Source organism: Physella acuta, unplaced genomic scaffold (assembly GCF_028476545.2).
Source record: "Physella acuta isolate Inbredline_101_S28 unplaced genomic scaffold, ASM2847654v3 ptg000362l, whole genome shotgun sequence".
Classification (NCBI taxonomy): domain Eukaryota; kingdom Metazoa; phylum Mollusca; class Gastropoda; family Physidae; genus Physella; species Physella acuta.
The window spans coordinates 54,820-73,123 of record NW_026731881.1 but is presented as its reverse complement, the minus strand read 5'-3'; positions in this window follow the sequence as shown (position 1 = coordinate 73,123).

The window sequence follows — 18,304 nt, the reverse complement described above, 5'->3', positions numbered from 1 at the left end:
CTTGTCTACCAGAGTTTCTTCCAGGCATCTCTTCCGAAAATTTTTTACCACCCCCCCCCCCCCCCCCCCGAACGAAATGTACTTTATATAATTTATATAGAAAATATATACTTTTAACAGTGTCCGCCCCCCCCCCCCCCGAAGAAAGTTTACCGCCACCCCCCCCCCCCCCCCGAAGATTTCAAGTGCCCCCCCCCCCCCCCCCCCCCCGGAGAAAAAAGTCTGGAAGAAACACTGTTGTCTACTAGATAGATTCTAATACTAAATCACTAAAAAATCATAATCAGAGGCCTGTTAATTTTTACAGTGTATTTTGTGTATTGAAAAGTATGCAAGTTGGGTTTTTTTTCCAATTTTAGGTATAATTATCAAGCACTTGGGTAGGGGCTTAAATATTAATAAATAATCATTTACTTTTAAAAAATTAAAAATTATTGTAGTAGTTATACTCATAGTGTAAGAGTTTAAAAGTGTCTTTGATATTAATTTTGAGAGAAAGAGAGAGAGAGAGAGAGAGAGAGGAACAGTAGACACAATTTTAGGACACTGAATTTTTTTAAATTTGCTACATGTTAAACTAACAGTGAATTTTATAGGTATTAATTTTTTTTTTAAATTAAATTAGGCAACTGGAATTTTATCTTCATATAAGATTGTGTATTATTGTTACAGCTTCCTAAGAGAGATGTAAATAGTAGTGTTTAGACTTCAGAGCAACACTTAATTTCACGACCAATAATAATATAGTGCTGACGGCACAAATCCTTAATATACAGTGAACAAATAAACAGAGACACGGTACATAACCTGGCTTATTTGCCACACACCATAAAGGGAACTTGACATTTCTAGACATTCTTATGATACACTTCATATGTCCAATAGGTACTACAAGAACTAATAGAAGAAGAGACGATAGAGGAAACATTGGAAAAAACTAAAAGCATATTAACATCAACATGCGAAGAAGTGCTAGGCCCTATCAAAAGACAAGCGAATGAATGAATATCAGCAGATAACATGAAAATTATTGAAGAGAGAAAAAGAAAGAAGGCAACATTCAACAACAGCCGCACACGGGCTACGAAATTAAAAGCACTGGAAGAATACACCGAAACGAACAAAAATGTCAAGAAACACATAAGGAAAGACAAATGGAATTATTTGGAACTGCTGGCAAGAGAAGCGGAAGAAGCACTGTACCATGGTAATATTAGGGACGTGCACAATACAATTAAGAAGATATCTGGTAAGTACAGTAAGCCAGAGAGGCCAGTGAAAACCAAAGATGGAAAGACAATACCTGATGCGGAAGGACAGATGAAGAGATGGGTAGAACATTTTGAAGAACTACTGAATAGACCAACACCAGAGTGCACGCAAGACATACCACCAGCTGAAAGTGACCTCCCTATAGACTGCAACCCACCTTCGAAAGAAGAGATACATAAAGCTATAAAGCAGCTGAAAAATTGGAAGGCTCCAGGAATAGATGGTATACCGGCAGAAGCACTGACAGCAGATATATGTAAGCCCTGCTAGGGGGGATACCTAATATCTACCCTTTTAGGCTTATCTAACTAACTACCGTCCGGTCAGTGCAAGCCCGGCTAAACCCAGGCTGGTTAATAACCTTACCTTAGTCTAAATTAAAAACAAAAAAAACTTTTAACAATTTAATAAAATTTATTTCATGGAACCGATCAAAATCACAAAAAAAGAATAGATAAAAACTACTGACACAAAACAGACAAAACAAAACAGTTTATATACAACAAAACATTACGTTCGACCATTTGCTGGTGTTGCACCGACTTATGATGTCTAGGATGGTCCAGGCCCTGACACACAGAAACCTCCCTTCATCCATTCTCGACATCCAAAAGTCCACACCAAACGAAACACTACGTAAAACTACTACGTACAATACGTTACGTACAATACATTACGTAGGAAACAATACGTACACAACAAACTTTTTACACCAAACAAAACAATTCATATATAACAAAACGCCCAGCCAAGTTGCCCAAGCAACCTCACTGGAAGGGGGGGGGGAAGAGAAAAAGAAAAGGAAAACATAAGAAAAATGCATGGTAATGGCAGATATATACATAAATATATAAAAAAGTTCAAAATGCTACCTACTACTTCTGTCTAGCTAAAGCCTCGAGTAAAACTAATCCTTACTATACAATTCTAAAAGCAATTCTCAAAAACACAACTAACCGCTGTCTAACCAAGAAACTAGCAACTTAAAAATAACGTGTAAACTAATACATCGTAGAACCAATCTTTCCTACACAAGGAAGCCCGAAGCCATTGGTTTACATAAACAACATCTATATTGATAACATTAAGTTAACACACTCCGCTAAGGCCCCAATGAAGGCAGACACAAAGCAAGCGATACTCAACATGACGTTGCACGAAACAGCACACACATTAATTTTAAACAACCTAAAACTCGAGGCAACTTAAATATGCTAATCTAATTACTGTCTAAAACAACTGACTATTGACTAAGCCAATCCTAGTCAATAACAACACATCATAAAACAATCAAGTAAATGCACACACGCATTCACACCAGTTTAGGAAACACTCCTAAACACACTGACCTAAACCACGTGGTCCGAAACACACGCCAAGGGTTTAGAAAACATTACAAATACATTTTAAATTATTCAAAATAACACCACGTGCATACCAGACATGCCGATGCTCACTATTTCGTTTTTAGACGAAAATGAAAGAAAACGAGAAACATCGGCAGTCGCATTCATACAAATCACATAAAGATAAAGTATAAAAAAACAAATACCTCCACGCGTGCGGTGCGCCACGCGCCCACACAGAAACCTGACCCGACCTACATCTCGCCGCGGGTCAAAAAAAGGAAGAAAATCACTCCGAGCGGTCAATTTATACTGACCGCTTCGGGCGGGGACCCCGTGGCCGTTCCCCATTGGACCACCATGCACTCAGATTCGCACCAAATAAATTAATACAAAATAATCCATTCACCCGCTCACATATAGAAACTAGCACCACACTACTATACACACTCTTCAAGAAAATCTGGGAAGATGAACAAATACCAGAGGAGTGGAAGGAGGGACTACTCATAAAGCTTCCAAAGAAAGGCGATCTTAGTGCATGCTCTAACTATAGAGGGATAACACTTTTGTCCATCCCAGGCAAAGTCTTCAACAGAATATTATTAAACAGAATGAAGGTAGCGATAGATCCCCAGCTTCGAGATCAACAGGCGGGCTTTAGGAAGGAAAGGTCATGCATAGACCAAATTGCTACCCTGCGCATCATCATTGAACAGACCCAAGAGTGGAACTCATCTCTCTATATTAATTTCATAGACTATGAGAAGGCCTTTGATAGCCTGGATAGGCAGTCAATGTGGAAATTGTTGAGACACTACGGGGTGCCACAGAAAATAGTCAACATTATTATGTCTTCATATGAAGGTCTCAAGTGTAGAGTAGTGCATGGCCAACATACTACAGAGGCCTTCCAAGTACGGACCGGAGTAAGGCAGGGTTGCCTACTTTCACCATTCCTGTTCCTGCTGGCCATAGACTGGGTTATGAAGATGTCAACAGACAAAACGCGAAACGGTATACAGTGGACACTGTGGAACCAGCTGGATGACCTGGACTTTGCTGACGACCTGGCCCTCCTTTCTCACACACAACAGCAAATGCAGGATAAAACCAACAGGGTTGCAAATTTTTCTACATGCCTGGGCCTGAACATCCACAGAGGGAAAAGTAAAGTTCTCGAAGTCAATGCATCAAACAACAACCCTATAACACTGGCAGAAGAAGCCCTAGAAGAAGTGGATAGATTCACCTACCTTGGAAGTATTGTTGATAAGCAGGGTGGGACAGAAGCAGACATAAAAATAAGGACGGGTAAGGCAAGAGCAGTCTTCAACCAACTAAAAAAATGTTTGGGGTTCGGGAGATTTAACCCTTGGAATAAAAATCAGGATCTTCAACACACTAGTAAAACCTGTTTTACTCTATGGAGCCGAGACATGGAAAATAACTGCTATAAATAAGAAGAAAATACAATCATTTATAAACGCATGCCTCAGAAAGATCCTGCGAATTCGCTGGCCTAAAACCATCAGAAATGATGTTCTATGGCAACGGACAAACCAACTGCCAGTTGAAGTAGAGATCCTCTAGAGAAAATGGAAATGGATTGGCCACACACTCAGGAAGCCTGTATCCAGCATAAAAAGACAGGCCCTCACCTGGAATCCACAAGGCAGGAGGAAGAGAGGCAGACCAAGAAAGACCTGGAGACGTGACCTGGAAGAAGACACCAAGAAGATTGGATACACCTGGGGACAGTTGGAGAGACTAGCCCTGGACAGAGACGTCTGGAAAGCTCTTGTCAGCGGCCTATGTCCCAGTAGGGACGACAGGCAAACATGACATGACTTATGATACACATTTACTACAAAACGATGGTATCATTTTTTGGAGTTTAGTGTAGCATTAGGCTTGGTTTTGATGTCTCATTGTTCACAATTAGTACCTAGTTATTAGTAGTCTTTAAAAGGGAGTATCTAATCTGGCAATCATTTGTTGTATTGCTCAAACATTTTACTATTAAATTCAATAACTAAGAATGACGTTTATTTTCAGGTCTCAAGGTGTTGTGTGCATCATTAGGCCACTTGAGATATATCAATCTTTTAATAAATATTAAGGTTCCCACTGCTTGATACTTCACCAAATAGTTGCCACACTAGAAGATCACTACAAGTTCTTAACACTTAATATCTTTAAGTTTAGATTGTTTCAATGTAAATAATAATATTAATAAAGTAATATTTTTTTTTTGCATTTACTGATCAGCATTTGTAGTTAATGCCATTACTGATAGTAGTAAAATAATTACAGCCCACAATCATTACGACTGGGTCACGCTGAAGGGATCATGTCGTTCAATTACTGAAATGATAAAGTTTATGAAATTGCTCAAAAGTTGTCTGGCACCTCCTTAACTCAGAGACATAGGGTAATGGGGATACATACTATTTTTATTTTATTTTTCACTTTTGTTTCTAAAAAATATACATATATAACACAGGTAACTATATATATATATATATATATATATATATATATATATATATATATATATATATATATATATATATATATATATATATATATATATATATATATATATATATATGTATATATATGATCTCAAGACAAAATATACCAGGACAAAATATATCAGGACAAATGATATCATGCACAAATGATCTCAAGCAAAATATCTCACACAAAATATCTCACAAGAAAATTTTAATAATATGTACAAGTACAATGATTTTAGCTGATTTGAACTTTTTTTTATTGACTGTCAATATGGTTTCGTTTCCTTTTTTACGCATAATAATTGTAAATTAAATGATTTTGCTTACTTTTTAAATGTATAGATTGTTTCCTTTTGTAATAATCTAATAAATTCACAATTTAAGTTTATTGTAGATTTAACGCCCTAATTGAAATGCAGTGTACAAATTACATTTTTACTTTCTCGTATATACAAAGTATAGAGAAAGTCTTGTAATCGTGCAAAAAAAATCGAGATTTTTTGCAAATGACGTTTTACACCTCCCTTAGTCGGAAAAACATAGTTTTGCAATCTTGTCCGTATGTCTGTGTGTGTGTGTGTGTGTGTATGTGTGTGTGTGTGTATGTGAGTCTGTGTGTGTCTGTAAACACGATAACTTAAGTACCGTTACAACTAGGTTGATGAAATTTCAAATATAATTAATTTATCAAAATCGTAGATACGTATCAACTTGTGAGCGATTTCCTATAACCGGAAGTCGTACTTTTTCTACTTTGAATTTTTCAAAAGCCTATAACTTGAGTACTATTTCAGATAGATAAATGAAATTTCACATGTGGGTAAAAAATCTAATTCTCTACCTTCTCTCAAATTTTGAGTAATTTCAGTTGACTGGAAGTAGTAATTTACGCTATTTTCGATTTCTCAAAAAACTAATGTAAATTTATAAAGTGCTAATAATATTGCGCACTATTATGCACATTTAATTTGGCGTTCACTTTGTGTGCAATTCTTTTTCCACGAGATTTTATTCTATTTTAAAAAGTTTAAGTATTTAAAATGGATTAAAAAATCATGTCTATATCCCGAGTTCCCATCCCCTTATGTTTTATATAAGAATATTCGAGAAGTTTAGAGGAAATCACTCCCGATTTTTTTTTTCTTTAAAGAATCAGTTGCAAATTTCTTTCATTATTTCATTTAATCGTAGGCCTCAGTGGCGTAGGCAGGGGGGGGTTAGGGGGGTCATAACCCCCCTCCCCATAGGTATATATATATATATAAAGTCTGAGGGGGGTGCAAATCGAAAGTTTGTCCCCGGGTAAAAATTGGAACACCTCCCTTGAGAAAATCCTGGCTTCGCCACTGGTAGGCCTACAACCTAAAAAGAGTTTGCAACATTTGTGTTTCTTAAAGTTATGACAACAGCCTACTTCTAATCATGATATTTATTTCTAATTAATGAAAGAAAAAAAAACATATTTATTTAATATCGCAGTGATATTCCTGTTCTACACAACGCAAATAAACCACTGAACCACCAGTCCTTTAAAAAATGGTACATTTTGTATACACAATGGCATTTCATTTCACCACTTTTACACCACAGCTATAATCTAGAGATCCTGAACATATTTTCACTTGGTTATTTATGAGCAATGTACAAGGTAGACAAGTCCAGCATAAACTGTAATCTACTTTAAAAAGGATACTTATACGAGCTATGCACTTAAATGTTGTTAGACAAATATTTTATACTTTTTATTTTTAATGTTATTTTTACTTGCCATGGTGCATGACAGCTTCTGTATTCTTGTACAGTAAAGTAAGTTTTTTACATTAGTTTAATTTAAACTGTACGTAACATCTGTATTACGGGTCAACTGTATGTTAGATAGAAATATGTTAGAATAAATAAATAATCTAGAATTAGGGGAGAGTACGTGTGTGAGTTGAGTTTACCCTAGAGTATTGTTAACCCTGGCCAGGATATAGCCAATGTTGCGCCAATATGTAGCCGGGATATAGCCAATGTTGCGCCAATATGTAGCCGGGATATAGCCAATGTTGCGCCAATATGTAGCCGGGATATAGCCAATGTTGCGCCAATATGTAGCCGGGATATAGCCAATGTTGCGCCAATATGTAGCCGGGATATAGCCAATATTGTGCCAATATTGCGCCAATATCATGCCGAGCTTCACTACCAATGTTTGGCCAATGTTAAGCCAATGTTGCACCAAGATGTAGCCAATATTGGTAACCAATATTTAGCCAATATTGGGCCAATATATGTGTGCTGACTGGGTTTAGGCTTTTGAAAAACTAAAAGTAGAATAAATCCCACTTCCGGTTATCGGAAATCGCTAAAAAGTTCAAACAGAACTACAAATTTTATATAATACTTAATATGAATTTTCATCAACCTAGCTACAGACATACGGACAGATTTTCAAACCCCAGTTTTTTCTGGCTCGAATACCCACATTTTGGTAAATATGGGTTTATAATTGTTGCCCGATTAAAATAAGTCCCCTATACCCCGTATGTGATTAAGGACTGGGGTGTAAAACGGTGAAAACTGTCAAAATTTCATGTGATTTTCGTGCACGCTACAATACTTCATACTCTGTACACGAGAAAGTAAAAATAAAGCGGGAGCGATTTTCCCTAAACTTTCTCGTATATACTTATATATTACTAAGGGAGATGGCACTATAGTGCAATCGGGATTTAGAATTTTTTAATTTTTTTTTAAATATTTAATACTTAAAAAACGCATACAATATATGTATAAAAGTGCGAAAAGTTAGTACTTTACATTGTTAAATTTTTTAAAAGCTCATTGAATATCTAATTATGCAACTTTTTATGTCATAGTTAATTGTCATTGTCGTTATCTACATGAAAGGTTTGAAACAAATTGGTCCAGTAGAAATGATATTTTTTTGATAAATCGAATGTAGCGTAAAGTTCTTCCTTCTTTCTCCGGAAATCGCTCAAAATGTGACAGATTCAAAATAATAAGATCTCATACATATGTGTGAAATTTAGTTTACCTAAAGGAAACGGCACGTGCGTTATTGGTATCTTATCGGAGGTCACTCAAAAAATAAAAATAATCCAAGTATAAGATCCTGTACTTTAATAAGAAATGTCTTCCACCTATCTAATAAACCGGGAGTGATCTCCCCAAAACTTTCTCGAATATTCTTATATAAAATAACAGGGGATGGGAACTCGTGCTATAGACATGATTTTTAATCCATTTTAAATACTTAAAGTTTTAAAAATAGAATAAAATCTCGTAGACAAATTAATTGCACACCAAGTGAACGCCAAATAAAAAAGCGCATAATAGTGCGCAATATTATTAGTACTTTTAAAATTTACATTAGTTTTTTGAGAAATCGGAAGTAGCGTAAAGTACTACTTCCAGTCAACGGAAATTACTCAAAATTTAACAGAAGGTAGAGAATTAGATCTTTTACTTACATGTGAAATGTCATTCATCTATCTGTAATAGTACTCAAGTTATAGGCTTTTGAAAAATTCAAAGTAGGAAAAGTACCACTTCCGGTTATTGGAAATCGCTCAAAAGTTGATACGGATCTACGATTTTGATAAAATACTTATATATGAAATTTCATCAACCTAGCTGTAACGGTACTCAAGTTATCGTGTTTACACACGGACAGAATTACAGACAGACAGACAGACACACAGACATACGGACAGAATTGCAAAGCCCAGTTTTTCAGACTGGATTACGCATAAAACCTCTTAATTTTGATAAATCTGGATTGATAATTTTTGCCCGATTAAAATAAGTCCTCTATACTTCGGATGTGATGAAGGACTGAGGTGTAATACGGTGAAAATTGTTAAAATTTCAAGTGATTTTTGTGCACGATTACAATACTTTCTCTATACTTCGTATATACGAGAAAGTAAAAAAGTATTTAAGTTAAAGTTTTCAAACGTAAATAGTGTTAAGTACCACGTCCGGTTACCGGAAATCGTTCAAAAGTTGAAATAATTTTACGCATACAATTTCCGTTTACTGGAATTGCTTAAATTAAAAGTTGATACAGAGCTACACATTCGATATAATATTTATGTATGAAATTTAATCAACGTAACTGAAACGGTATTCAAGCTGTCGTGTTTACAGACACAGTCACGTGCACAGACCCTTTTCCGTTCCGAAAGGATGTAAAACGTCAATGTTTGTCAAAATTCCTCTTTAGATTTTTGTGCACGATTACAATGCATCCTTTATGTTCCGTATATGATAAAGTTGTGAGGTGTAAAAAGGCGAAAACTGCCAAAATATCAGCACGATTATAATACTCTTCTATCTATACCAAGGGTGTCCAAACTTTTCAGCCAGAGGGCCGCATTAACTATAAAATATAAGTTCGGGGGCCAGAGATTCTTCTAGGAATCTCATTAAGGTGGCATTTTCCGCAGCCACCTACAACAAACATATTGTTTCCCTGAACAAAAAGATCTCCAAGGGCCGGATGAGAAGACCTCGCGGGCCGCATCCGGCCCGTGGGTCGTAGTTTAAAGACCCCTGATGTATACTATAGATCAGTGGCGTAGCCAGGATCGTCTCAAGGGGGGGGGCCAATTTTTACCCGGGGACAAGCTTTCGATTTGCACCCCCCTCAGACTTTTGATTTGCACCCCCCCCCCCCCGCTCAAACTTTTGATTTGCACCCCCCTCATACTTTATATATATATATATACCGAGGGGTCTATGGGGGGTTATGACCCCCTCTACCCCCCCCTGCCTACGCCACTGCTATAGATCAGTGGTTCCCGACCTTTTTCGAGTGGCGACCCCTTTTTATTAAAAGTAAGTGACCCGCAACCCCCATAGAATTAAAAAGCCGAAATTAGTATGGAAATTAATAAGCACTATAATAAGATTCTCTAGTAGACTTTCAATATGAACTACTCTTGATAACTGTTTTAATAGCATGAGTAAAATTGCATACTATCACTAAACCTTCGTGGTTAAGTTTTTAATTTTTAAAAAAATTGTTAACGCCAACCTATGTCATTATAATTATCTTAATTTTGTTTTTAATCGAAGAATAGTGTTGAAAATATATTCTCGAAAAGTCAATCAATGTTACGTTTGGGTATGAATGGTGAATACTACACCAAAATTGTGTCTGCAGTTTTTCATCTTACTCGTAATCATTCTGCAAATCAAAGAATTCATCTTGTAATTCATCGGGAATACTGGCAACATCAAGGGAAGAAGAGAATGGGTAATGCGTCAATGCAGATTCTTCTTTTTTTCAGCTCAGAGAAATAGCGATGCAGTTCGTTTTCAATAGATTCAAGATGCCTAGAAATCGCTGCTTTCAAAATTTTAATTATCTCACAATCAGATTCATCTACCACACCGCAGAGTTTCACAAATTTACAATATTTCCAAGATTTATTTTCTTTACCGATTTTGCAGCTTTGATAAAAATGCCCCGAGATTATCATGGAAAGTTATAATATTCGTTCATTTTCCCTGAAGCTTCAGGTTAAGCTTATCTTGATGTTCGAACACATCTGCTAGGTATGATACTCTCTCCAACCACTCTATGTCGTTTTAAGTATACCAAAAAGTCTTGTTTCCTTTGCACTTCCAAGAACAATTTGATTTCAGATTTCAATTCAAAAACACAATTTACAACATTTCGTCTGACAACCAGCGTACTGTAGTGTAGAAGAGCAGAACCTCGTGATCTTTATTCATGTCTTTGATTAGTTCTTTGAAGGCTCCAGATTTTATATAATTTACGACTTATACTAGCAATGGACTCTTGATGTCGATTGGTTAGGGCAGTGGTAGGGAGCTAGGCCTAAATCTTTTCTGTTTTCTGAAAGCCCGATTTTGACCTAAACATAGATGGCGCACCATCCGTATAAACCCACACCTCAGTTTTAACCCATTTTAATCATCCAGTTTCAAAAAACGTATTTATTTTCTACATGCTATCTTCACAAAAGAGCAACTCTTCTTTGTTATCATCCGCATGAATATAGACACAGACCAGCAACTGCGAACACGAACTCACGTCTGTTGATTTATCAACTTGAAAAGCAAAAAATGGTGAAAGCTTGTAACAACATGTATTCTTTGTTGTTGTGGGTTAGCTTTCATACAGGAACACGAGCAACAGTGGCAACTTGAAATGACAACTTTATTTACACTATGTACAGATAAATCCGTGGTACATCCATATTTGAAGATCAACTGATATAGGTACAAATAATAATCACGACTCCAAGTCATGGAGACATCTTACATTCACTGCCATCGTTCCAGTCCCAAGTCCTAGCACACAACCCCCGTTCACCTTTTGCTCTCCCTTTTATTCACAACTTTCTCTCCCCTTACGTCAATGAGCGATCTCACCCAAAAACATGGATAAACACATGAGGATCGCTCAGACAGTCCTTCCGCTAGCCAGGTACTCTTCATTCATGCAACTTCATGTAAAACACAATATAATATAACATACATAATTATACAGTCTGTGACACGTCCCCCCTTCAAATAAAATTTTGTGTAACAAAATTTATAAATACAATATTGGTAGGGCAGGACCATGTGCCAGACAACAAAATTTTTTATATACATCTCAAAAAACATGGAAAATACATTCTTTGTAGACTAATGCACAAGCATTATGTGTAATATATTCAAATATGAGAAAGAAAAACATTTCAATTACCCAGTAATTGTAGTATAAACAAGATCAATGAGTTTAGTAAATTACCAAACTATAATACATAGTTGAAATTATCAAAGACTTAATTCAACTCATGAATTAAATAATTATATCCTATTTAGTAAAAAAAAAACTTCCTTATCATCAAGGCATGTTATTACGACGCATGATTAATATACTTTGTTGTCTCCCCTAGTTGACCCATTTCAGACAAATCTAGGTCACAACACAATCACATTCTTGCCTTACACAGGTATTGACTAATACACAATACATCATTGAGACTTCCGTCTTATTGTTATGCGGAATAAATAGTCTCTAACTTTTATTTATTTACTTTATTCACTGTTAATTAATAGTATAGAATAGGTTTAACATAATACAGTTTACATTCTTTAGATATAGTACACAATTTATGTTTACTCAAACACATGATTTGATATTTATATATTACAGTTACAGACTGTATAATATTAATAAACTGTCAATTGATAATTTATCTTAGCATCCTCTATAGCATGAGTAATCGTTCTCGTGCAGTTGACGATGACCTGTATGCCATCTCTCCCTCAAATTGTATGTGTATCTTTTAGCTTTGTTACCATAATTATTTCCTAGAATTCGTGTAACTTGTGTTACTTCATTTGTTTTAATATTCTCTTCTGGTTTCTGAACAACGTCAGTTGTTATCTTGCTTTGTGTACGTTCGTTTGGTTCATCAACCAACTCAATATAAATATTATGGCATTGCTTTGGCCTCTCATAATATGTGTTGCGTCGGTAACTTCCATTAGTATACCTATTCACACTTTTGTTATTCTGATTTGAACTTGATACATTATTCCTTAAATTACTGTATTTCTCACATGACTTTCTGTGTACATAATTGTTTCTTCTCTGATTTGCCAACCTATGCCAACATTGATTTTGGTAATGACCTGTTTTTCCGCAGTAAAAACATCTAGATTTTGGCTTCTTATAAACATGGTGACTGTATTCATAGTTTGCTAAATTTCTTTTTCTTTCATTCTGTGCATTAATGACATTAATGACATTCTTATTAACATGGTGACTGTATTCAAAGTTTGCTACATTTCTTTTACTTTCATTCTGTGCATTTTTATTAACATTGTAGTTTGTAGATATTTTTTCATCTTTCTTAACTTCCTTGTGCTTCTTTATTGATTCTAGTTCACACATAAATTTCTGGGTTAATTTCTCCATTTCTTTGTTAAATTTATCCTTGAGTTCTAGTATATCTTCTTTATAGTTTGACTCCAATTTTCGAAGTAAATCTTCAATAGGTACGTTCTCTTCATTGTGGCTTATTAAGTTCACTGATTCATTAATCATCATTAGTTTATCATGATTCCTGCCATTCTCCGATGGACTTATTAAATCATCACTGCCATTCACTGATGGGCTTATAAAATCATTTTGACTGCCATTCACTGATGGACTTATTTCTTGTTGACTGCCATTCTCTGATGGACTTGTGATACAACTTTCAATAATATTCTCGTGTACCTGCGTATCATTTAATAAAGAGTCAATCTTAAGACATTCTAATGTATCTGTCACCTTTAAATCATTATTAAGTTCACCCTCTGTTTTATCCTTGGGTTTCAATTCTTCCTGGACTATGTTACTCTGTTCTTCATTCCAAAGGTTGCCAATATTTACTTCTTCAAGTTCTGCCTGTTGACTTTCTAATTTAGGTTCATGTGTGTATGTAGCATCTCTTAATCTATCACGCATTATTTCTATCTCATCATCTAATTCTCTAATTACTTCTTCATGAACTAGTCGGGGTTGTTCTGTTTCTTTGTCCAATGCTTCTTTTTCTCCTTCTCTGTCTTGTTCAAGTCGATTGGTTGCCCAGGCTATCTTCTTCTTCATCTTCTTAATGCCTAGATCCCTCGCCATTTCCATATATTCTTCTAGTCTCGACATCTTAACCATCGGAATGTCGAGCTCCTTCATTAGCTCTTTATAATATGTACGACTTGACATTTTGATATATATTCTATTTATGACATAAAATATAAATTCATAAATTCATTAGTTAACAATAGATAAATTTTAATTAATTTACAATACCCTTTCTTGTATTCTGGCTTTGTTCAGTTGATTAGAGACATCTAGTAATCCAAGTAAAGTTCATAGTACATATATAGTACAAAAATAGTTCACTTTGTTGATTCCAAAAAGTTGAAAAAAATTCAAAATAGTTCTAGTAGCCTGTTACAGAGTAGAAATTTGTCCAGTTTTAGATAAGACATCTTTAGGAACAGTTTAGGAACAGTTACAAAAATAAACTTGATCTGCTAAATCCAAACAGTAGAAAAACTTGAACAGCTAATCCATATAGAAAAAACTTGAACAGCTAAATCCAAACAGTAGAAAAGAAACACTAAGACTTGATCGGCTAAATCCAAACAGAAAAAACACACAGACGATATTTACTCGACATTGGTGAGACAATATCGAAATAAGGTGATAAAATTATCACGCTGATGACTTGACTTGAACAAAACGTCTGACTTGACTACAGCAACCCTTCTGACTTGAGTGTAGATAGATGACTTTCAAGAACTTGACGTACTTGGTAAACAGTGGAAGACCACAGACTGTAATATCTCCATTTATGACATATGTAGCACCAATTCTTCAACCACTTGTGACATCATAAGTAACAGTAATACAATGTAGCAACATCACTTTATTGCCTCCACTTCTGACACCATATGTAACAACATGTATTCTTTGTTGTTGTGGGTTAGCTTTCATACAGGAACACGAGCAACAGTGGCAACTTGAAATGACAACTTTATTTACACTATGTACAGATAAATCCGTGGTACATCCATATTTGAAGATCAACTGATATAGGTACAAATAATAATCACGACTCCAAGTCATGGAGACATCTTACATTCACTGCCATCGTTCCAGTCCCAAGTCCTAGCACACAACCCCCGTTCACCTTTTGCTCTCCCTTTTATTCACAACTTTCTCTCCCCTTACGTCAATGAGCGATCTCACCCAAAAACATGGATAAACACATGAGGATCGCTCAGACAGTCCTTCCGCTAGCCAGGTACTCTTCATTCATGCAACTTCATGTAAAACACAATATAATATAACATACATAATTATACAGTCTGTGACAAAGCTTAATTTAAATAAAAATGTGTTATTTAACATTTACGTACATACAGCGTTTGATGAGATTTTCTCCTATTGTTTTTTTTTTTTTTTTTTTTTAATTGGCATTTTCTATCGCGACTTCATTTAATGCTTGCACTAATGCTGTTGAAAACTTCCTGTTCGAGAAAGTCTCTGGCGTTTGCAACTAACTTCTTACCGACTGTAATATAGTGAGACTTGTGAAGTCAAGGGAACTCACTCTTCTTGTATTAGTATTATATTTATACTGTTATCTTGAGTGATGTCCCTTATATGTATATATACATATTTGTGTCTCGTGACTTCCGCCCTCTCTCGTTACCATCATGTAGTTGAGGCCAATAAACGTTTTATATACAATCACATGCTTCTATCGTCAATCTATTACATCTGGCGACGAGGATAAATAATCCACTAGAAAGAGCATATGCTTACTTAAAAAGGAGCTTGCTAGAGCATATTGGCTAAGTATTTCTAGGATAATGGCGCTGTATGGCCAAATAAATGAATTTGATTCGAATGATGAAACCATTCATGATTATCTAGATAGGTTAAGCTTTTACCTTGAAGCTAACGACGTGATGATAGAAGCCAAAAAGAGAGCTGTTTTGTTAACAGTCATAGAGCCTCAACAATTTAGGCTACTAAAGGACTTATGCGCACCAGCTAGTCTAACTACCAAGAGCTTTAACGAGCTGAGCAAATTGCTAACAGACCACCATGCGCCTGTACCATCAAAGTTTCTATGTAGAGCTAGATTTGACGGTAGGACTCGTCAACCAAACGAGTCAATATCAGAATATGTTGCTGCTTTACGTCATTTAAGTGAATTTTGTGAATTCGAGACACGCTGTCTGACAGACTATGTGAAAAGTTTGTGACAGGTGTAAACAGTCCTGATGTTCAAAGAAAGTTGCTGCTCGAGTCAGATCTAACATTAGAAAAAGCAATACAACTTGCAACTTCATTACAGCAGTCATCCGAGGCGGCAAAATCTCTAACGCCCTCAGAGATCCATGCAGTAAACAGCAGGTTAGTCAACAAACACCAACCCCATCAGAGCATTTCAACATATGCTAAACAGTCTGCACGTTCAAATCCTAGATCTAAATCTAGTAATAATTATCAAAAATGTCCCCATGCATCTCATCGATGCAAGTTCAAGTCAGCTACTTGTTATAAGTGCAGTAAGCAAGGTCACATTGCCAAGGCCTGCTTTGCAAAGTCTTCGTCTGTTGCTAAATCTAGCCAGTCAAGACAGTACCGCAACCAAAGGCAGCACTATGTTAACTCTCACCAAGACTACCTAACCCAACCAATGAACCACTCTACCTGTGAAAATGCTCAAACTGATTCGCAGCTGGATTTCAACCTGTTCTCTGTGAAATCAATAAGTCATGCTCCCATCAATGTACTAGTTAATATCAACGGTAAGAGCATCAGCTTCCAACTTGACACTGGAGCATCTCTAACAGTCATCACAAAGAAGGACTTTGACGCTGTCACAGGAGGATCAGTGCCTCTACAACCATGTCACAAGTGTCTAACAACATACACTGGTGACAATGTTCCGGTAATAGGAGAGTGTATGGTTCATGTAAGTTATAATGGTCAAAGTGTTAAACTTCCTCTTCTTGTGGTTGAAGGAAATGGACCACCATTACTAGGTAGGAACTGGTTAAGTGATCTTAAGTTAAATTGGGAGAGTATATTTTCAGTGATCAAAGCAAGAGAATCTAGTTTTACTTCAATAGATAAAGTTATATCTGAAAATGAAAGTGTTTTTGGTAATTCAGGATTACTAAATGATAGAACAGTGAAGATAAGCATTAAAGACACAAATCCAAGATACTGCAAAGCTAGAGTTCCACCTTATGCAATGTGGAATAAAATTGAAAATGAGCTAAGTAGATTGGAATCTAATGGCATCATAAAGAAGGTAGACTATTCCGATTGGGCAACGCCCATCGTGCCAGTGTTAAAGAAGAATGGTTCTGTAAGAATTTGTGGAGACTATAAAGCTACACTGAATAAGCAAATAGAGCTAAATAGGTACCCTATTCCTAACATTGAGGAAATTTCTTTGAATTTGGCAGGAGGAGACAAATTCACTGAATTAGACTTTAGTCATGCTTACACTCAACTAGAACTGCATCCAGATTCAAAAATAAACACACATAAAGGACTCTACCAATATGAAAGACTATGTTTTGGTATATCATCCAGCCCTGGAATTTTCCAGGCTGTCATGGACAGTATTTTTAAGGATATTCCAAATGTTTGTGTTTACTTTGACAATGTGTACATAACTGGTAAGAATGACACTGAACATCTTAAAACACTTGATAAAGTCTTGAAAATAGTTGGTGAAAAAGGTTTAAAGATAAACAAAGATAAATGTCAATTCATGCTGACAGAAATTAGTTTTCTTGGTTATATATTAAGCAAGCAAGGTATCAGACCTCAACCTGAGAAAACAAAAGCCATCAAAGAAGCACCCAAACCTGAAAATACCCAACAACTAAGAGCTTTTTTTGGGCTTGATAAATTACTATGCAAAGTTCATAGGGAATCTGTCTGGTAAACTATCACCACTGTACAAGCTGCTACAGAAAAATGCAACTTGGCACTGGGGTAAACAACAAGATGCTGCTTTTAATACAGCAAAAGAAGCTTTGTCTTCTGACACCTTACTAACTCACTATGACCCAGGGAAAAGACTTATATTAACATGTGATGCTTCACCAGATGGTGTAGGAGCAGTCTTGTCCCACATGGATGAAAAGTGTGACAGACCCATTGCTTTTGCCAGTAGATCTTTGAACCAGGCTGAGAAAAATTATTCTCAGTTAGATAGGGAAGGCTTAGGCATCATTTTTGGGGTTAAGAAATTTCATAAGTTTCTGTTTGGTAGGAAGTTCACCATCTTTACAGATCATAAACCATTGCTAGGTTTATTTGGAGAAAACAAAACCCTACCTGAGCATGCCTCACCAAGAATTCAAAGATGGGCTATCACACTAACTGCATACAATTATGAATTGAAATACAAACCTGGATCTGAGAATAGTGCAGATAGTCTTAGTCGATTACCTTTAAAAAACCAAAGCCTTAGCTATGTACCAGAAGATGTATTTGTTCTTTTCACTATCATGGATAACTCCAATATAGATGTGAATGATGTTAAAAGAGAAACACAAAAAGATGAGTGCTTAATAAAAGTATATGAGTACTGTAAGAATGGTTGG